General features: G+C 32.6%; 1 protein-coding gene across 3 annotated transcripts in view; it reads right to left on the reverse strand.

The window, feature by feature from the left end:
• Positions 1 to 24012, reverse strand: part of LOC113510874 (furin-like protease 2) — a 296007-nt gene that overhangs the window by 130796 nt on the left and 141199 nt on the right. The gene's annotated exons all lie outside the window — the stretch shown is intronic.

Here is a 24012-nt window from a genome sequence, read left to right on the forward strand (position 1 = left end):
CAATAATATTTAGGAGATTTTCTATTATATCAAAAAAAAGGAGTGATAATTTCATAAGAGCAATTTTCTTAAATCTCTGTATTTTTTACTTTAAAGTATATATTAAATTTGTACATACGAATTTACAGTAATAAGGCCTCCATAACCGTAATACAAAATGAATAATAATAAATAGGCAATTTTATATAAGCGTACATTTCGTACGTCTCTAACAATAAAATGGCATTTGTAGGGTTTCCCACGACGGTACTCGGGGAACTTTCTGTTAATTAATCAACTACTTACACAAAATTAGTTACAACTGGAAAGTACTTGCCAACGTATAGGTGGACGTAGGAAGCCTACAAAATACCTTGGCAACCTTTGCCTGGATTTGTCGAGGTGTATGAAATTAATTTACTAATGTACTGTGTTTATACGAGGGCGAGAAAGTTGCATTTAGAGAATTCTGAAGAAGGAATGACCAATAAAATATCATTAGTAAAAGCAAATAATTTTACATACTAAGGGAAAGTTTTTTATAATATAAACGCATATATCAAGAATGTAAACATTGGATGTTCATGTGTTCATTACGTCATCTTTTTTTAACCAACTTCAAAAAGATGGAAGTTCTCAATTCGATTGTATTTTTTTATTTTTGTTATAACTCCGTCAGTTATATACCGATTTGAAAGATTCTTTTTTTACTAAAAACCACATAATTGGTCCCATAGAAAGAATTTATCAAAATCAGTAGAATAATTTAGTTTTCAGATCAAAATAACTGGTTTTGTCATAATTGCAATCGTTTGTTTCTTATGAACAAAATTTTAATTATTGTGTTGTAAAATTGTTTTTGTGACCTATAATTATTTTCTATTCTACTGATTTTGGCAAATTGATAAATCAATTTTTAGTTGTGGGACACAATCTAGAATTATCTTGTGTGGTATTTTTCAAGTTATTTTAGATATAATTTACACGCTATTCTAAAGTATTGCTAAATACAGTGCAATTTGTTACAATTAAATTACGAATCTCTGATATACAACCGACTTAACAAAACAGAATCAACTAAACATCTCGCAAACAATCGCCGCCTTTAACATAGATAGTATCGAGCAAATGATAAAGGGGCGCCATTACAATAATGAATTCAGGAACTCCTAAGATCGCGTATATTGAAAAGAGGATCTGATTTGAGAACATTCTGTCTCTGTTAGCTTAACGAGTGGAGTGCCGCCTCCCATTATAAGTGACGGTAGAATCCAATACTCTTAAGGACTCGTGTCGAACGCTGACGAAAGAATTCCAGTTCACTTATTTTTTGCAAGTGACAAAGAAAATTGGTTTTGATGTGATGGATTTGAGCTGTTTTTACGGGTGCCACGAAGAAATTGAGAATTGTTGGTGTTTATATTGTAACATTGTTGTTCGTTCGTAACAAAACATAAACGGTGGAGTTTCACAAACGATATATCACATATATGGATAGATGACGCAACCGTATGCAGTTTGCGTAAAGTTTTTAACCTAAGTGCAACAGAACATAAATGTGTTTGCCTAAATTTAGAGGTCCTCACCATAAAATAGGATTTATTGCGGAACAACAAAGAAATAACTTTTGTAACATCAAGGCCATAAATTGGAAATTGAATACTGATAGAGCTTTCAACTGATTTTTTTTTTTTATATTCTGATTGTAGTCTCGTAACATAATATCAATATCAGTGAAAAGACGGTCAACGTCTTATTCCTCGAGAATGGCAACGCATAGGAGTTATTAATCGCAATTCAGTTTGATCTCTTTTGTTTATAGTATTCGTCGTAGTTTAACTAGTAACAGCAATTTCCTATAAAAAAAACTGTGACAGTAGGTAATTATCTTTTACCTCTGATCACTGTCGTCACTTTAATGGTATTATAATGTATTATCGTGTATGTGTGTAAAAGTTTATGATGTACATGTGTAAATAGTCGTATTCATGTATTATTCATTATTATATGAACAGAATGTGTAATAGTATTATTATATTGTATATATTATATAATTTGTGTATATGTAATACGTCTGTAACTACTAACCTACAATTTTCAATATTTTTAACCGCATAATTACTTTTCTATTTTCTCAAGTTTGACTATGAGAGAATGCTATACTAGCATTAAATCCACATTTTGTACCAAACATTTTTATGTAATCTAGTCAATAAAGAATAAATAAATAAATCACATTTCTCCATTAGCTGACTTTGCTCAGCCTGTCAGCTAAGCTAGGCTTCTATAAAAATATAACTATTTTCCAAAGTCAGGGACAGAGTTAGTTAAATAAAACATCTTACAGGCTATGCCCTAGCAAAACAACTGTGGGTACAGCTGTGAATGTAATTTCGGTTGCAAGCATGAAACATCTGACTGTGGCATAAAAATTTGTCGACATAATTCCTCTGAATTGTAAATGTATTTTTTTTTTCCAATGGACTTTAAAAATATTCTCTACACGAGATCACTTAGCCAATTTTAAATTTACTATTTTTGTTATGCAGTCTTAAAAAAGATTTTTTTCTAGATTAAAATTTTAAATTAAAGTACAATAAACATTTAAATACGACACGTCTCTAATAACAATGATAGCAAATTACTACAGAAATGTTATTAAAATACAAAAATTATATTTCAATAAACTATCACTACCTACCACATTGTCGTATGAAAACACGACAATGTGGAAAGTGTTTGAACTCGCATCTTAAACGCCATATTGGGTTCAGTGATTTTACCAGTCACCCAACCACTTCAAGCGAAGCGTCTAGCAATAATAATTATTGGAATAAAATTTTCATATTTTAATAATATTTCCAAAATACGACAGATTAATAAATACCGGGGAACATTCGCAACACCAGACCGTGTCTCAAATCTCGCCAGAACACCTCAATAATTAGTCGGTTATTCGCAGCAGCCGAGCATCGTGGCATGAATAAAACATCGTTTACGAAACACGAGTGCCATTACAGTAGCCAGCCATCGAGGAGCTCCCGTTCCCTCCGAAACCGTAACGAGAACAGGCGACGCAAAGACTAGATCAAAGACTCTTGAATGTCAAGATAAACTGGCTTCGATTTATAGGGCCTTCGAGTGCGGGCCAAATCAAACACGCCCGAGGCAAACAATCGGTGACGTGGCGAACATCGTCCACTATTAAAAGGATTAATTAGTATGTATTTAGAAATGCACTAATGAGAGTGTATTGATAATGTCGATTGATAATAATATGTACATAACAATTATGAAACGCGCCCGTATCTTACAATTTTAATCGATCTTGCTTTATAATATGAAATAATCCTTCTTCATCTTAAATATGCTAAATTTCATATAGATTATGTGTCGGTAAAGCATCAAAAAGTCATATGCTCGTTTGTCATCATTGCGACATAAAATAACTTAAGATTGTGTTCCAAAAACAACAGACTTCAACATCGGCAAAATGAATAATTGGAATTTAAAATCAAGTTACTTTAATTTAAAAATTAAAATACTAAACTGATTTTGATAAAAATATCCATTAATTTATCCTTCAAATAAAAATAGAATTAGTTACCTCTGGTATTGCAGGCGTTCATAGGCTACGGTAACCGCTTACCATCATGTGGGCCGTATGCTTGTTTGCCACCTCAGTGGTATAAAAAAAAAAAAAAAAAAAAAAAAAATAGTTAATTTTAAAACTGTCTACACATATCTTAAACAATCGAGACTTAATACGATTAAACGTCGGCAATAAAGAAGCAGATATGTAGGTTGTATTCACCTGCAAAGATTTTTCATAACGTTAAGTCCCAATTGTGTAATTAAAAAATATAAATTTCAAAATCGGTTTACAACTGACGGAGTTACGAGGTAACCTTCTTTTTTTAAAGTTCAAGTTTAAAGAAATAAAATATCACTTGTACTGGTGGCAAGCAGTGGTAAAATAAACAAAGGGTATTCAACATTTTTATACGTACGTTTTTAATGCAAAAAGCTTTTATATACATAATTAATGCAAAAAGATATAGTGTAATGTATCTCCGAAATGTCAAAAAATAACTAAAAACAGTAAAAAAACTCTTATATATTTTATAGTGCGGCTGCTAACACAGTTTTTACTGTAACGGAACAACATTAAATAAGATTATTAAAATTGCTGTCACTTTAATAATTCATAATTTCCTACGACCAAATACTTTACTGAATCCATTATGTTTTAGTATATTTTTCTAAGATTTGATTTATCATTCGCACCATGCTGTAACGAGTGCAGCACACGGCCATAAATGCACAATTACTTTCCCGTCATTATGCAACTATTAACATATTATGAAATACATATGCAAATAAAATTTTCTAAACGTCCGTTTACTTAGTAAAGTTCGTGACGAGGATGGTTTTTCCCCCAACATCGACGTCTCGGGGCAAAACCAACAGTAATTAGCAGGGAAGCGTACAAAACACCTATTTGTTTTCGGTTTTACTATTTCCTTATAAAGCACATGTTTTAAATTGGCAAAAAATTTAAGTGACAGTTTCCTCATATATTATCCATTCATTTATTCCTCACTTTTCCTTTAAAATAATAATAAGGCTGGTACTCACTCGACTGGATTCAGTACACAAATAGTTTAATTATGCAATTATTAGTAATATATATATATATATATATATATATATATATATATATATATATATATATATATATATATATATATATATATATATATATATATATATATATATATATATATATAATTTAGATTACACCTTCAGGAATCAGTATCCAATTTGATGCAATTATTTTTACGTGATACTAGAACAAAGGAACGTAATGCCTCTGCTACGATACCCACTTACCATCAGGTGGGGCGTATGTATATTGTTTGTATGTGTATTTTATGTATGTGTATTTTATACTAAAGGAATAAAAAAAGACACATAAAAATTACTAAAAAATGTACTAGCGTTTATTTATCTTATTAAGATCACTTATATTATTTTTTGTTAAATAGCTCCCATGTACAGACATTATCTAGTTCTAATTTTTCTATGTTAATAAGATTTAAAAGAGCATTTGTAAAATCCAACTTAAATATGGTTAATTTGGAATATGAATTTAAAAGACTTCAATCATACAAAAATATGGGACCAACACGAAATTAATACCTATCGATTAAAAAAATAATTATCAATATCTCTTTAAAATTAGTGAAGATATCGTATAACATACAAAAAATATCATTACTTTAAGAATAGTATTTATTACCAAACCGTAGAACGTAAATTACATTAAACAGAAACCTCCGGTAATTTCACAACATGCACTCACTAACACACTTCATTAGGCGGTGTCAAGCTTGGTGCATTAAAACAAAAGGAATTATTTGGATAGCTTATTATGCCGGGGCACGCGGCGTAGCGTAGCCTGATGTAGCACATTGTGCTTGCTACGAAGTGCTACGTGGTAGCGCTACGTCTACATAGCTATAAATTATTTTAAATGTGCTTCCATCGGTCAACAAACTACATCGTAAACATAATGTTGGTACTTAATATGTTTATTTTAAACTAGTTGGGGATGGCTGTTATTTCATTTATTATAATAACAATAGGTTTTGTTTTACAACAGTGTTTCATAAAAAAATGGACTTCGATTGCGGCAAAACAAGGTATTCTGATATAACTAAAATACTAAACTGATTGCTAGTGCTATGGGACTGATTTTCAAGATACAGAATTTTCAAATTCGGTTTATAACTGAGGAAATTATAAACAAAGAAAAATAAACAACCGAATTGAGAATCTTCTTCTTTTTCAAGTCGATTAAAAAAGAACACCAAAAAGTCAATACTAGCAAAACCAGATTATATTTCAATTTAAAATCAAACTCTGAACTGACTTTCATGAAATTTCTATGAGACCAATCTGAAAGCATATCCTTTCAGATAAAAAAAGTTTTTTTTTATATCGGTTTATAATTAACGGAATTATGGCGTAACAAACATAAAAAATACAACCGAATTCATAACCTCCTTAATTTAAAGTCGATAGCAAATAAAACTGTCCACGTAATTTTACAATTTGTATAAACAAAAAATTACAGAAAATGACTACTATAATTCATATGTGTTGTTTATGAAACTTCTTTCTTGAATAAAAAATATCCTACGTATTAAACTACACTGCTTCGCCTGGTAACAATTATGTTTAAGTCCTAATAAGCCCGCCACCATTAGCTACATAATATCATCTGTTAACTGTCCGCTGCTGAATATGGGAGGTTTTGCCAGTAGTTGCCACGCGGGGCAAGCGGGTTGGCAACCGCGTTAACCTTTGGTGATGTTTAAAAAAGGACACTGCTGCCCAACCCTCGACAACTAAGTTCTCTTAGTTGACACTTACGACACCCACGGGAAATGGGGTGGCCCTTATATACCGGGACCACATGGCAACCATTAGTTTATGTGTACAACATATAAAAAACATGCTTATGGTTAATTATTTTTTTCGTGAGCCATAATGAACATAAAATATTCAGTAATTACGGTCTTCATTAGGCAGAAGCCTTCAAAAGGGGAGCTTTGACACACAAAGCTCTTCTCGGGAATTATTATTGTAATAGCCACGATGCCAAATTAATTGCTAACCATAATATCATTGAAACCAAATATGCCTTACGGATTTTATGTTAAAGTTAAGGCTTTATTTTTTAACCTACTGGTAAATGAGCGGGACTGCTTTTTGGATTTTTTTTGTTGCATGATTTTCCAAATTCATGTTTTAATCATTTAAAAAGTAATGCCACTCGCTTCGTTCTTCGTTCTTCAGCCTTCGTATATAACAAAGGCATCCTAAAAACTATTGATACCAGAGGGCGACACTTTTACACGAGTAAGAATAATAAATTTTTTATTCAAATTTACTTAATTATAAACATTTTTAATGGTCTGATTGTTATGGTTTAATTATTCTACCGCCTTATGTTGTAATAGTATGTTTTTTATTCTAAAAATAAAGAACACTTTTCAACCGACGTCAAAAAGAAGGAGGTTCTGAGTCGTTTGTTACCTCATAACGCCGTCAGTTATAAACAGATTTGGTAAAATCTTTTTATCTGCAAGGATATACTTACATATTGGTTCCATAAAAATTTCAATAAAGTAAATTCAGTACTAAATACTTTAGTTTTTATCAAAAAAATTGGGTTTGCCACAATTGATATCAGTTTTGTATAAAACACAATCTTAAATTATTAGTTACATTGTGAATAAGTGTGTTAAACCGTTACAATACTAAGGCCTAATAAGAAGTCACATAACAATCCTTCACATTGATCTGACCAATTGAATTGGCCATACGTATACATATACAGCATAACCCACAAACATGTGTATAAAGACGTCACACTAGTATGTACCAGCTTAAGTGGTTCATCTCGGCCGCCACTCACCGCAGTCGAGTCCCCACTCCGGCCGATACAATGGGCACCCTACTTGCGGTCTATCGTGCATCACATAAGTCCCTCGGCGGATCAATGGCTCGTACGTTCTTAGCTCTATTGTATGAATATTCTCTATAACAATAGTCCCTATTTGTGTTCGTTAGCGATAAAAAATATTCAAACGGAATAGGTTTGCAATCTCGAGATTAGCTTTACAAATTTTTATTTTTAGAATATTATTAATGAATGAGTGAAAATGTATTTCAATAAACCATAACACTTACATATACTTAGACTGAAGGGAATAACAACATTAAAAAATATACTATATATATATATATATATATATATATATATATATATATATATATATATATATATATATATATATATATATATATATATATATAAATCTAGTTAAAATCAATCAGTGTTATAGTAATGAAAAAGGATGCCAATACAGCTTAAAATACCTGCAGAAAGAGACTCTGATTTTAATTAGCACCTAATCACTTTGCCCGGTCCATCAAGATCATTTAGGGTAATATAATATAATACACAAAATATTAACAATGCTCATACGGATATTAATCCTTTTTATATATTTACATAAGGTTAAAATGGCATTTATTAAAAAGAAAATAGGTAATGTCAAGTTGTTGTTACACACTATTTTACTAACGTCCCGCTCTGGCTTTATACAGGTAAATAGGTAGAAGATCTGTATTTTTTAATAAAATACAGCCCATGTTATTCATTGATAACAGGTTTTATTTTTTATTGTTATGGAGGTAAACGAGCATACATTATCCGTCTGCTCGTCCCTGATGGAAAGTGGCTACTGTCATCTACCAACACCTGCAACACGATAGGAGTTGCTTGTGCGTTGCCGATTTTTTAAACGTTTATAGGCACGTTTTTTTAAGGGATTTTTTTTATTTATATTTTAAAATCGGTTAAGTATTTATTGAGTCAAGTATCCATTACAAATGAAAAATCAAATCTTCCTTAGATTTATTATTTCCTATTATTTTGATTAGTTGTTTCTTCAACTAATATTTTATCAAACCGACGCAGCTTGTGTATTATCAAGAACTCCACTCCATCGTTTACGTAGGATATATTATTATAAAAGATTATTAATACAACAAAACATAGTACTAAATAAGAAAAATCAAACAAAAAAATAGTCCAGCCTCCTGAAAATTATATTAATAATCAGCTAAATGCACTTATAACCAAAGAACCTTACTACTCGTATATGAATGAATGAATTAATAAAAATATTTACGTGCATTATACAGTAGGAGAACGTTAATGAATTCGTAATAATAAATGTGTCTAAAAAATTTATGGAAACTTGAAACAAAATTCTATTATATTTTTAAGCTGAAAATCGCCAAAAAGTAACAAACAATCTTTCAGATTTATAAAATTAAACAATAAATTAATATATATATATATATATATATATATATATATATATATTAATAACATTTATAATTGTCGACTATTGTCATTGCAATCAACGTAACACTCGAAATATATAGTCGTACATAGTTTAAAATATTAATAAATAGACATATTATCGAAAAATGGCGGTCAAAGATTAATAGCTAATATGAAAAGTTGTGTAACTTCTGGTAATAATAATAATAGTGGTGGTCAATCTTCAAGTATTGACAGTTACGCACATACTAATGGTAGCGAAAATAAAATATTTCTAATCGAATAACATATTTTCAAATATATAGTAAACAAATTAAAAATATTACACCAGAAACAATGCAAGAAACTCTAATAGTTAGTTCACAAAACACTTTAACATGTTGCATAATATGTATTTTATCGAACAAAGCTCACCTAGTTACCACTTCAAAGGAATACTTCCAGTTATTCGCAATACAGAACACGAATCGTTACTGCATCCGATGTAACTAGTTTTATAGTAAACGTTCGTACGTACAATTCTGCAGTAAAATTTTATTTAAATTGTGAAATAACATTTCAGAGTTCCATAACTAACTCCGTAGACGATATTCCTTCAATTTATTCATATTAGTAAAATATTCCACTTACGTATATAGCTGTATCTCGCGGCTTCGCTTGCGTGAATTATTACATAAAGTATCGTATATGTTAAGTTAAGACATAACCTACCTATATACCAGATATTATTCAAATCCGTTCAGTAGTTTTTGCATAAAAAAGTAACAAACAGCAGTCCACACATATCCTTACAAGCTTCCGCATTTATATATACAACATTTAAGTAAATAGAGTATGAGACTAAATATTTGTTGATAAATAACTACGCACGTATTTACCTTCGGAATCGTCCGATTAATTTTAACTCGATAGTGTAAGTAACAAATAATTCTATCGATAAAATCATTATTGGCAGCAAGTCCATTAGACAGATCGAGATCTCTTCACGCGAACGCTAACAACGTATGTTAAAAATCGTGACTGTTGGCATTTAGTGAAACTTTATACACACATTGATATTATTGGAAAAACACTTGTACACCTTTACAATAAAGATTTGCCGTTTTCAAATGTTAATTTTACACAATTTTTTCTTATGCAATCAATTGAAAGATGGCTGGAAATTAATAGAAATAAGTGGGTAGATGAAGTCAATAGAAAAAAAATTTAATATCAGGTGCTGTTAAAAATGTAATATTGCCAACATAAATAATTTTGTTTAGTAGAATAATTTATTATTTAATCTATTCCATTCTATTTTTATAATAACGTACCTATCGAAAGAATAATTTGCCATTTACCTGTAATTTGCTCTTATACCTTATAGTGCTGTTAATGCCACAGCAAGGAGACGGAATAAGCAGTTCTCATAAATAGGGCTCCTATTAAATTGTCAATAAAGCTTATATAAATAATTGTTAAGATAATTTTGGATTTGTCTTACATGTATTTAAGTCGAGAACTATTTTTAATGGATAATAATGCAATGGTAACCCCGCCTGCGCTAACAGTTTATGCTGGCAGGGTACCAATGAGAAGTGATAGGTGAGAATGAAAAGGCAAGTCAGTTAGCCCATCGTGATGAATACACCTGGAATTCTACATGATGATTTTCACGGAGGACACGTGGAGGTCGACCTGATAGGGCATATTGCTAGCAATAGGATTAGTAACAAACAATCTAATTACTAACAATCCCTTGAACCCTTCGACTCAGTGCAACGACGAGCTATGAGAATTGTCGATGATCCCATGCTTGCAAGCGGTATCGCTAATCGAGAACGAATTATTCAATATGACTATTATCGCGACCATTCTAAACCCTTAAAAATGATCGACAGTTACACGATTGAGCTTTCTCAAATAAATACACTACAGTTGTTAGTAATGTGGACTACCAGTTCCAATGCTAGCAATATACATAAATGAATGAAGGTATTACCATCATGATGAGCTGACCTGTCTTTTCATTCACACCTAATATTCCTCACTGGTGCCCCGCCAGCGTATAACGTTAGCGCGGACGGTATTCCATTATCATCCATTAAAAAAAAACTACAACACACGTAACTTAATCCGATTACATTATACATTCACAAAATAATTTTAATTAAACATTTTTAACTTGTCAAATAGGGTACTCTAAAAATTATTAGCAAAAATATAAAAACATATCTAAGCAAGCATTTTTTTATAATTTCAACGATTACAAATTTTACGGATTAAATACAGTAATTAAAGAAACTATTTATTCTACAAACAACTTAAAATTTCAAATAAGCAGGTAAGTACTTAAATTCATGAATCCAAATCAGAAATTAGCATAATAAACTTATTTCTCATTTCATTGTAAACAATATTTAATTAAATCAATTATTTGACTTCTGAGAAAACTGTACTATGAGTCAAAAGCAAAGTTTATATAATATTTGAACACAAATTGTCTTTGACCTCCGATTGGCACTCGAGCAATCAATTTGCAAAATAAATCAAAAACAATATTAAAAGGTTTAATTAGTTGGTATAAACAAACTTTTACTAAATATTTAAGTTGTTAAATTGAAGTAGTCAAATTGAAGTCTTAACTTTAAACAGACTTGTTAAAACTTAGAAATGTAATATAAAAAGGTAGTAAATTCTAAGATAGATAGACAAGTCAAATATTATGAAACGAGCATAATTTATGTTTATCATACCGCGAGCATAGATTCATTGATAGTTTATTGCCACCATATTTCATACTATTTGTTCAATCGTGAAAAATGTCTATTAATAAGTATAGTATAAAATTATTCTTATTTGTAAAACAAGTAAAAAGCACAGATAGACAAAGAGATAATTTGCATTACATAAAATTTAATTATATTAATTTAAAATTTGCCATTTATTCTCGAGAAAAAAAAATTGTTTCAATCGTGACAAAATTACTGTAAAACTAATACAGAAATAAACCCTGTTCAAATAAATATTAAAGTCGATATAAAATTGGCAAAGCATAACACATACATAAATACAGACAATTTAGGAAAACTTCCTTTTAGAAAATACTTCGGCCCTCAACACGCAAACCATTTTACAAAAGCACATTTATAATTTCACTAGTTGTCTTGTCCGAATAAATCAGTATTTTTTTACTACTGAGGTGGCAAACAAGCACACGGCACACCTGATGGTAAGCGATAGCCGCAGCCTATGAACGCCTGCAATACCATAGGCATTACAGTATATAAAGTACACAATGTATTATAACCTGGCTATGTATCAAATTTTATATAAATCCATTCAGCCATTTAAGCGTTTTTTTTTTTTCATACAATTTAGAACTGCAAACAAGCTGATGACCCACCTGATGGAAAGTGATAACCATCGCCTATAGACATGAGCAGTACCATGGAGATAACAGAGTATACTGTTTCGCCCATTCGCCATTCCTGAGGACTCAGATGTTATTCCTATGTACCCTGTAAATTCACTGCCATCTCCCACCCTTCAAACCGAAACACAGCCATGCAAACACAACTGCTTCACGGTTCAATTAAATCAAGAAGTTCTTGACTTCACTTCAAGCGTTTTGATTAACTAACATCCAAACATGTTCGCAAACTTTGAGACTATTTCCCATATTTCTAGCTGACCCGTCTCCCGTACCCAATAGCGAGGACGGATCACTCCTGTCATTTACGCATCTACAACTACAAAAAAAAAATAACATTTAAATATTAATAGAATTACCGTGAAAAAATATTACAAACTTATACATCATCAGTTCTGCTAAAATAATAATTTTGTTACAGTACACTTCTGTACAATAAACATAATGAAACTGTTATGATGCAGCCGGCAAAATATGTATTCCCCACGAAGTCATATACGGCCGACCGCTGGGGATTACCACTAACAATAACGGTTAGTGACAGGCCACAGAAAATACTCGAACGACCGATCCGAAAGTACGTATACAAATAATGTAGAGAAACGTGACTCTTGTGCAAATTGTAGCTGTTAGTCCTTTGTACCTGAACTTCGACCTAATTTTATGCTCACTGCGGTAGAATGTGATGTGCCGCCAAGACCGGGCTCGATAAACTTTACACATATTTGAGGTTTTAAAAACAACGGTATAAGAGTGAGAATGAAATGCAATTTCTGTAAGTTCTAAAAATGGTATATAATAATAATGGTAATATGATGCGCCACCATTCAGACACCAGGAGTTCCCAAAGTGATCGACTCCTTGGAGTCGATATCGGTTTCCCAGGAGTCGACATAAACGAAAACTGATTTTGGAAGTCGACGAGGTCTAAAAATCGACCCCTATTAGTTAATATTTTTTTTTTACTTAAGTATGTTTACTTAATTTGTATTAATAATTTTTAATTACACTTGATATTTACAAAATTTTATGTCTATGTATTTCATAAAATTTTGATAAGAAAATGATGTCAAGTTTACTCACTTAACCAATCGCAACGTTTTTAAATTAGTAAGTAATTTATATCAATAGTAAAAAAAGCAGAGATAGGATTTTTATTTTGGCTATGGGGATCTGTTCATTTTGGAAAAGAGATTTCTTACCGAACATACTTTGGGAATCTATGGTCTACACAGACTGATGAAAAACTATGGGGATTGATCATTTTTAAATTTCCACTTATGCGAGTTTTATTCCGAAAAAAATAATAATTTCAACTGTGATAATATTATAAGGAACCAACACTCTTATAAAGGGGAAGAAGGCCTGTAAGTAATTGGACTAGTGGCTCCATTCCAATATAAGGTCGATCTTGACGCGGATCCTTCTGGAAACTATCATGATTCTACATAAATTATTCACGATGGCCAACTATCCTAATTTTACTTCACCTATCATCATTCATTGGTACTCCGCCATTATTATAAATTCCATTTTCATGCATAAAATAAACACAAAACACATAAAAATAAAACAAATTCAGAACCACGTTTTAAAAGCCGAATTTTAGATTTGTTTTAAAAACAAAGGGAAATCTAAAATTTCCACACTCGGGATGCGTACCAAGTTTACATTTTTTTGTAGGCGCTTATTAATATTCTGTGCGTTCCAAAGGATTGCAGTAATTTCCTTAAAGCCCGGTACATTTTTATTAAAGTTTTTATCGGTGAAACAAAGAGTCGTTTTAGGGAGCTGTAACATAAATTACCGCAGACAATTTCCGACATAATTACAATGATACAGTCAACCACAATAATAACGGTAATAAACAACAAGTAACGATCCGAGCATACAGCCGGAGCATTATAATTTATTGGTTAGATAATAATATACATGTTATACTACATTCTACATAATAAAATTTGTACAAATGGCGAGCTTAATGTCGTACTGCGTTCTCTACCAGCTAACCATTAGGTGAAAACAGAAAGCATTTGAGTGCAATGGTGGTGAACATATAATTATATATTCACTCTTATATTGTGAGCTTATAACTGCCATGGTAAGAAAAACGTTTACTATTAATATACAGTATGTTTTAATAAATTTTAAGACAAAATTAACACCAAACTTTACATTGTCAAGCCCTCAACATCCCACTGTTAAGAACGGACCTCAAGAAGAGAGCTCCTTGAGAGAAAAATAAGTATTAAATGGTTCACTACATCCTTTTTATTATCAGGACATACATAAAGGTAGGCCTAAAAACATTTAAAAGGTCGACAACCCACAAGCAATCCCTCACGTGTTGCAGGTGTCTATGGGCAACGGTAGCCGCTTTCCATAAGGTGGAACGTCTGCTCACTTGCCTGTCTAACAATAAAAGAAAAACAAATCACTATACACCAAAACAAAATTAATGTTCCCAATATAATAAAATTATAACTAAACGATGTATTTTACATATAAGAAATTTAAGAAAACTTAATATGAGAGATCTTAATAAGACTAATAGAAGTCAAAACAATACTTTTGTCTGTCGTCCTCGTCCCTGTCATTTTAGATTCTAATATACTATACTATAAAAGCGATTATTAGTAATGGGGACTAACGATCCCAACATACTCGTACCTTACGAGTTCGAGCTCCTAGCGGTTTCCTCGCGAAACCATGTTGGTTAATTCCTTATGAATTTGTTACTATGGGCCAACTGATCTGCTTTGATTCTCGCCTATCGTCTCTCACTGCTGGGCACCAACCAGCGTATACCCATAGCGCAGGCAAGATTTACTATTCCATTATCACTCATTAAAAAAATACAAAATCTAGGCATACAAGTATTACGTTTACAACAGTAATAGTTGACGAATGCTTCTAACTATCCCATTAGGGATAATAGTCAAAAATACATTTATTTCTATTTTAAGTAGATATCAAAGTTTTGGTAACATGCCAACATCCTAAAGGACGCCCCCGATCAATTTTTGAGCACTTCCTACCGAGCGGGTCGTATTACTATGTATATTTAAGGAGAGTGCTTTCCAAATTGATCATAATTGATTTGATTACACGATAAATGCATCAAAGAGCATCTTTGAGAGACACGACTATGTTTTACAGTGTTTATTTTGTGTTTTATAAACATTTATGAGTTAAATAAAATGTATAATTAGCAGATTGCCGTGGCTTCTCCTGCGCAAATAATTTGTAGAAATCAGAAGAAATTCATAGTGCTCTGTTGCCTCGATTTTTTACATGATTTAAAAATCTAAAATTTAAATAACTATTTATATATCCTTAATAATATTATAAATGTAAAAGTAAGTTTGTTTGTCTGTTATATCTTAGTGTCTTAAAAGCTTAACCAATCACTATGAAATTTTTTTTAATGAGTGACAATGATATGGCAACCCCGTCCGCGCCACCAGCTTACACTGGCGGGGCACCAGTGACAAATGACTGATGAGGATGAAAGCAGGTCAGTCAGCCCATCCTGACGAACTCAACCAGAATTAGCCACGACGATTTCCAGGGGGAACCTTAATAATATTATAAATGTAAAAGTAAGTTTGTTTGTCTGTTATATCTTAGAGGTCGACCTGACTATGAAATTTTTTTTAATGGTGACAATGATTGCTAGCTTACATGGGGCTATTTAACCCCATTACTCAACAGAATTAGCCACGACGATTTCCCCCAATGACTATGAAATTCCCCCAATGACTATGAAATTAGGTATACACGTACTATGTAGGACAGAGAAATATATACACTTTTCATTAGGTAACGCGAACGATGTCGCGGGTAAAAGCTAGTAGGCATATAAAAATACACAGCAAACATAGACAAACAACAATACTTACGTGTTCAAGTACCTCTAAGAAACAAGATTTCTATCACAAATTTAATTAAACATCTACTAATTTCATCAGAGACCAAAGCTAGACTAAACAAAACTATGTCGGCTAATGCAAACAGTAACAGTACAAATGTAAACAAACCGGACTAGATAGGACACTATCAATCTATCTTCACGCCAGGTCCTTTGAGAAGTAGGCAGAGAGAACACACCCAAACGTATTAATGAATTATTTTTTATGCAACTTAAATTGGCAATATGTCTATTATTATTTTTCATGTAACTTAAAATGGCAAATCAGCTGACGGCCTACCTGATGGAAAGTGATAAGAAACGCTTATAGACATGAATATAGTACCTTGAATACATAGAATATAAGGTGTTATGCCTCTGCACCCTGTAATTTCATTACCTTATCCCACATCCTCATGTCATACAAGGTGACCCAGCATTTTGCCTTATCTATATTCCTTTTTAAAAGACCGGCAGCACACCTGCAATGCCGCTGGTGTTGTGGGTGATCATGGGCGGCGGTAGTCACTTACCATCAGGTAAGCCGCATGCTCATTTGCCCCCTGTATTGTAAAAAAAAATCTATTCTGTATTGTTTTGCTTAATAATCTTAACTCATTCAATTATCTTATCAAGACTTCCTCACTCGTTACTTTTTCTGTCCAGGTTACCCTTCTCATTTTCCTCTACGTCCACATTTCGAATGCTTGAGGCTTTGCTTTCAAATTATTGTCAATATTTCACACTTATAAGAAACTGTAATACTAAATAAGTTATCCAAATTATAAATGTACTCATCATTATATAAGCTGTTGACCGTCCACTGCTGAACGTAAGCCATCCTCATAAGAGGAGTTTTACCAGTCGTTCCCACGCTCGGCAGGCAGGTTGGCAACACCAGTTAGACTTTTAGTGATGTTTTAAGAGGGACGCTGCTGTCCATTCCTCTATCATCAAGTTCTCTTAGTCGCCTCTTACAATACCCACAAAAAAGAAAGGTGGCCTATTCTATACCGGGACCACACGGCAATCTATAATAGTCTAATAAATCTATCCATATTATATTACAAATGTGAAAATCTTTAATAATATTATAAATGTAAAAGTAAGCTTGTTTGTTACCACTTGGTACCTAAGTGACTCATTCAATCGTCGTATAAACGTAGTATTCGGGATGAAAGACAGGTTGATGAAAGACATATTGGTCAATCAATAGCCGGTTCACGCGAAACAAGTCGCAGATAAAAACTAGTAATATATACAGTTAAAAAACTTTTATAATTAAAAACACTGAGGAAAGCTAAAATAACATTCATCAGTACGTAGTTTTAAAGCCTTTGAGAAGCACGCAAACAACAGACACTGGACAATTTTCTTTTATATTATTATATTATTAAAAAAGAAATATTTTAACCGTAGTGAAATCGATTCATTCGTTTGGAAACTATGTCATATCCAAACAGACCGATAGACAAAGGCTTCAAACTTACAACATGTCTCGTAAAAAAGGGATGAAAATTTATTATAGCCAGATAATACAAAATGGCTGGAATTTCTTGGCAAAAACATTCCGAGCGCGGTATTTAGCGAAGCTGTCGTTGGCGTACACAATAACTAGGTATCTAGATTGATTTGTATTTTTATACAATAAAGTATTATTTGACAAAAACTCTAATTATAATTGTGATGTTGTAAAAAAAATTATCGATAATGGAAATAAATAAATAGATGAAACGTCAGAATTTTTATGTAAAAATCTGCCAGGCGAAGACCATATAAAATATACGTTTTTTCATACGTAATCAGTCGCATGAAAAAATAAAACATCTTTAAAATACGTAAAGCAAATGTTAATACCAGCTTTTAAATAAAAAGATTGTGAGATCATTAGTCACTGAATAGACTTAAAAATTACGTTACTCAAAATTCAGTATAATGTAGAAAAAAAAAAAAATAGCGGGATCACCGCAAATCCTATTTATACGCTTCGGCTACACGGGAAACGTAGGTAAATTTCTTTGCAAATTGGACAGCAGAAAAGTTGTTACCTCGCACTCGAGCGAACTACATTTTCTCAGTAACTAAACTATGTATGGAGTAGAAAAAAATAAGATTAGCTGCGAGGCGACGGCGCGCAGTGAAATACAAAGCCTCAAGTGACGTCTCGAACTTTAATTCTAGTAAACGATATTCATATTAGATGGAGCCAATACAGGGGCGCGCTCGCTTAATGTATGTAAAACAGCCTAATAAAAAGCTACGCGACTGTAGTGCAGTAAATTCTAGAACAGTGACATTTATCCAAAGTTACATCCGTTACAATAACAGTAGCTGCTACGATATCCGAGCGTGCGCTGTCGTCCATTTGTTCTAGTTCCGGGGGCTGCAGTCAGTTCTCTAATGTAATGGAAAACTTTACACAAACACGGTCCGAGGCTGCGGATTAGGCGTTCGGAAACGGACCCCGCCCACGCGTATCCACTGACACGAGGCTGGCCTCTTTAAAACATAATTAAAAGAAGGAAGTTAAAAACTAAATCTGACTGCGAAACTACATTAAATTAGCTTAATATCAGTATATTAAATAATATATGCAAGTATGTACCCCTATATTTATAATAATTTAAAATATGCTCGTCTCATCTCAACAAAGTCTTTCTTTTGAAAGTACATTCAACTTGTTTATCTTCTTCTAAGGTGCTAAATTAAGGGGCACGAAGTGACGGAGACGTAAAGATAACACGCTAAATTTGTTGTTTACACTAATTAGTTTTAAAACTATGAAGAAATTTATTGAACATGCGAGTATAACATATATATATATATATATATATATATATATATATATATATATATATATATATATATATATATATATATATATATATATATATATACTCTTACAGATCATCACAAAAACATCCAATATATATCCCTTTAAAATTTGTAATAAAGCAATAAAAATACTGGCCTTTAAAATTACACCCACATTACTATAGCCGAGCAATAAAATGTAAAAACCAACCGCCGCTTGTACCTGAAGGTCCAAAAATATTTCCTTTAACATTATATAGGTACGTTGCGAAAGCTTAATCAAATTTACGAGTACCCAAATGCGATGCACAGCTAGTCGCAAATTATTTTAATTAAGCTGCTTCACCGCACTTATTTATTAGCTATTCTCAGCTCTGCGGTTGTTCGTCAGATGCATGAATAAACAGAAGATATTCGGTCCGCTTCACTTATCAGTGCCAAGTCTCGTTGCAACTCCCTTGGAATGGTACACCTGAATTCCAACTTCGGTTCAATGGCACATCTATACAACTGAAGCTAGATCACTTACAATATTAGTCTGGGACTGCACTATATATCACGCTCGGCTAATACAATTTCATATTTCGCAGCGTCGGTTTCTAATACGCCTCAGGGAATATCCGTTTTTGTGTCGATCGTCAATTATCTTGTAATATCTTCTATTAATCCGACGGTCGGCGTTTTGATCGCCATAAAAAACGGCAATAACAGTATAAGCACGTATCAGGTAAAGGATTGATGATTTAATTCAAAATGTTCACATTCCGTCGGTCTGCGGGTTTTTTGTCATAAGGCCCTTAGTTATATATGCGTCTAAATAACGCGTGCCGGCGCCCGAAGGAAATGAGAAAGTTATCGGTATCTAAATCCTCGCCCTGGGGACCGCCGAACGTTTTCCTAATAGATATAAAATCCAGGGCTTCGTATAATTCAATTTCGGATGGTGGGATGGTAACGGGAGGTTAGTAGAGCAATTTATGTGTGAACACGTCACGACGCCGCTCGCACCGTCCCTGTCGTATTTCGTGACGTCCCACGTCGTCTACGTTGACGTTTGCGGGCGGCCACTGGTGTTGAATTCAACAAATATTTAACACGTTTGTTGCTGTGTCTAAATCATTCGCAGACATATCTAAACCACATTTCGTATTTCAATGTAAATTTAATACACATCGCCACTACAAAGGTTTCGCGGTGCCTATGTATTACCGCCGGCTTCTCAGGCAACTAACGCCGGTAACGCATGATTATGTTACACGTTTGAAGTATGATACATAATTATCAATTGCTAAACAAGGAAAATTATCATAGCAATAAATGCCTATGCCTACTACAGGCATAGTAACTTGACAACAGACAATCTCAATCGATGTGTGAACAAAGCCAACTCGTTTGGCAAAAGCACACAAGCTACTCCGTAGATCCTTTGTTCAACTTGCTCCGAATTTTATCCTGTTTTCTTATCCTATTTTTATCTTAGTCTAATTTACTTTTTTCCTTTTGTAGAAACATTTATGTTACATTGAAAGTAATATTATATACACACGTTAAAATGTACAAGGAAAAATATGATATTTCTTATATTTTTGATGAAGATAACGTTCAGGTGTTTATGTTTGCTAATATGAAAGTTTCTGAGCTTAATATAGTAGGTGAAGCTGTAAACAGTAGGGTTTTATTGGACTCTTTATATACGGAACACTAAGAACCGGAGTGTTCGTCGGACGCGTGGGGGAGAAATCTTTACATGGAAAAATAGTCGTAAAACAACCAACTCAATTTTGTAACTTTGTAACTAAGTTTTCACAAAAAAATCTTTTACATTTTCCTTTATTATTCTACTCGTAAAACAACTAGGTATACATAACAGTCTACTTTTTTTCTCTTCTTTGTGAATCTTATTAAGAGCTAATAAAGTTTCTTTTTTACCTATAAAAATTCAAACATTAGCCTAAAGCATACACTCCGGAATTCAAACAGTTTTTACGGAGTCCAAACTCCGTCATACAAAAAACTGTTTGAATATATTTTGAATATAAAATTAACAAAAAAAAAAACTAGTATTTAGTTCATTTGATAGTTACATTCAATTTCCTAAGTTTGAACACGGTAATAGAAAGCACATCCTGGCGGGGCACTAGACCTAAAAAGGTCCGAAACTCAGAAGTTAACTGCGAATGGAACATAACCTGGGTTATTTAGAAACGTAAAATTTTTAACAGAAGTTATTTATACAATTATATCTAAAAGACATTAAAGCAGGCTGTATATGGCGTATCTTATACACACATCCTCATAGACTTGTGTCTATTGCTATAGAGGTCTATAAAGTACATATTTCCAATTATATCGATTCAAAGATTTTCTGGGTATTATTAAAGCGCATTAAGATATATCATCTACATATAACAATTAACCAGTTAACATAAACTCCAAGGAAGGATTTTCGGAAATTCATCCCCTAAGGGTAAAACGGGATGAAGGTTTATATGTTAGAGACTGGCCGATGACAAATCTCATCGGGCACACGGCTAGTATGACATAATGCAGTTAACATCGTAAATTTATACTTGGCGTCGGTGGTCGTAATTCATATCCTTAACATTAATGTTATCAGCAGTAATAAAGCGCTGGCGGGGTGGCCGTTGTCATTTGTCGTGATATTCGCTGAGTGGGTCCGGTTAGTTTGAGTCCGGTTCCAGCTGGATATATCCGGTCTATTACCTACTTACTAAGATATTGTTGTGTCTCAAAAATTATTTATTCAATAAAATTCATTCATGCAATTACGTTTGCTTGAATTAAATTATATGATTGAATTAAATTATAGGAACACAAATCAATATCTATACTAATATTAACACAAAAAGTACTCAACTGATTTTAAAAATTCTTTCACTTTTAGAAAGCTACATTCATTTATTCATCAGCAGTTAACATAGACTATATTCCTTTTGAAACTTCTATCTCTACTCGTGCGAAACCGGGGCGGATTGCTAGTAACTTAGCAAAGCATTAATTCGATACTAGATGTTTTTAATAAGACCACATAGTACATAATATTTTAAATGTATAAACTTATATTTTGTTATACTAAAATAATTAATTGAAAATAGCAATTATTAATTGGCATTTAATAATTGCTAAGCGTATGATCATAAATAATGACAACATAATGCTATTTTCGAGCTAAAATGTTTCACCGCGCCAGATTAGTATAACATAATAGCGGCTTCAAGCGGCTAATGAGAAATAACCGACCCTGCACCACCTAATCAGCATATCCCCACACCATTTTACACATTAATTCACTAGTTGCAAACTCGAAAATATTCGAAACCAGCACATCTCGGTGTCGCACGATTTTTTTTTAAATAAAATACTACCTATGTTACTCGCTAATAATGAACACATCATTATTTAGGTAAAAAAAAAACTTAAAAATACTAGCTTTTACCCGCGACTTCGTACGCATGACCGGGGTATATTCATTTAGTCAAAAGTAGCCTATTGCCTTCTCCATCCCATACCGTGTATACCAAATTTAATATTGATTGGTTAAGCCATTAAGACGCTATAAGGTAACAAACAAATAAACAGACAAACTCACTTTCACAATTACAATATTTATAAGGATTATACTATATATACAGCATCATAACATTTATTGAAATATACTGTCGGGACTAAGCGTGACGAAAAATTTTTCAGGTAAATAGTACCTACCTACATATATTAATTATCGCACTAAGTTCGAGACTAACCGATAGTGTATTTACGAGTAAATATATATAAACAACGCAAAGTTTAAAATTAACTATCATAACATTTACAGATCACAAATATTGAAAGATGATCTTTACAAAGACGTATAAAGAAAATAAAATGTTAAACTTTTTCATATAACTTCATTGTACGGTCATAGCTTTCTCAATATCAAACCCTTGGTATAAATAAACTCAATCGATCCCATCAAATCGGGTGTATCGTTAAAAAAGTTTTCTTAAATACAATCGACAATGTCAAATTATTTGCTATAAGCACGTCCAACTTTTTAGTCCGCGTGAATTTTCCTCAAACACAATATTGTTACGGAAAAGTGAAACTTCACAGATATTATGTAAAGCTGAATACTTAGAACAGAAATAAATACATTTTTCATTTCCATGAAAACCAATTTTTTTCTCTTAAAAATTGGCAATAAAATAAAATAACTTAGGGAGGGAAAGGACTATTAGTAATGGATATTAACAGGCTCATTGCTAGCAATAGAGCTCAACAGGTCGACCTACACACGGTTTTCCCTGCAAACTGTAGTTTATCTTGATGAATTAGTCGCCACGGACCCACTGACATTGTTTTTATCCTAACCTACCATCCTTTATTGGTAATCCGTCAGCATATACCGATAGCGCCGGCGGAGCTACCGTTTCATAAGCTGATGGTCCACCTAATGGAAAGTGATAACCGTCGCCTATAGACATGAGTAGTACCATGACATAACTGAGTATATTGTTTCGCTAATTATACCCCCCATGCGTTGTCATTCCTGGAACTCCGATGTTATTGCTCTGTACCCTGTACATTCACTGTCATAACCCACCCTCCAAACCGAAACAACCATGCAAACACAACTGCTTTACGGTTGAACTCCAAATGAGACAAAGGTACCCAATCAATCGACTTTTGTACAAAGTCTCCCTCCAGTAACTTTCAATAAAGACTGCAATGCAATATAGTTTAATCGTAACTTTCGTGTAAGTTAATCTTATACCAACTTACACGAAACACGAGCAGTTATAACGTAAAAACATAGTTACGTAACTATACAGCCACTCTTAACCAGTTTTTTTTCTATTTGGCTTATCAACTTATCGAGTGAAGGTCAGTAGGCATCGAGTGTCACAAAGAAAAAAGTATTTCTCATTTACCGAAGAGGGGAAACAACAAAAACACTGCTAGTGCGGGTAT

Source organism: Galleria mellonella, unplaced genomic scaffold (genome assembly GCF_026898425.1).
Source record: "Galleria mellonella isolate WM207_F2 unplaced genomic scaffold, CSIRO_AGI_GalMel_v1 utg32, whole genome shotgun sequence".
NCBI classification, from domain to species: Eukaryota; Metazoa; Arthropoda; class Insecta; order Lepidoptera; family Pyralidae; genus Galleria; species Galleria mellonella.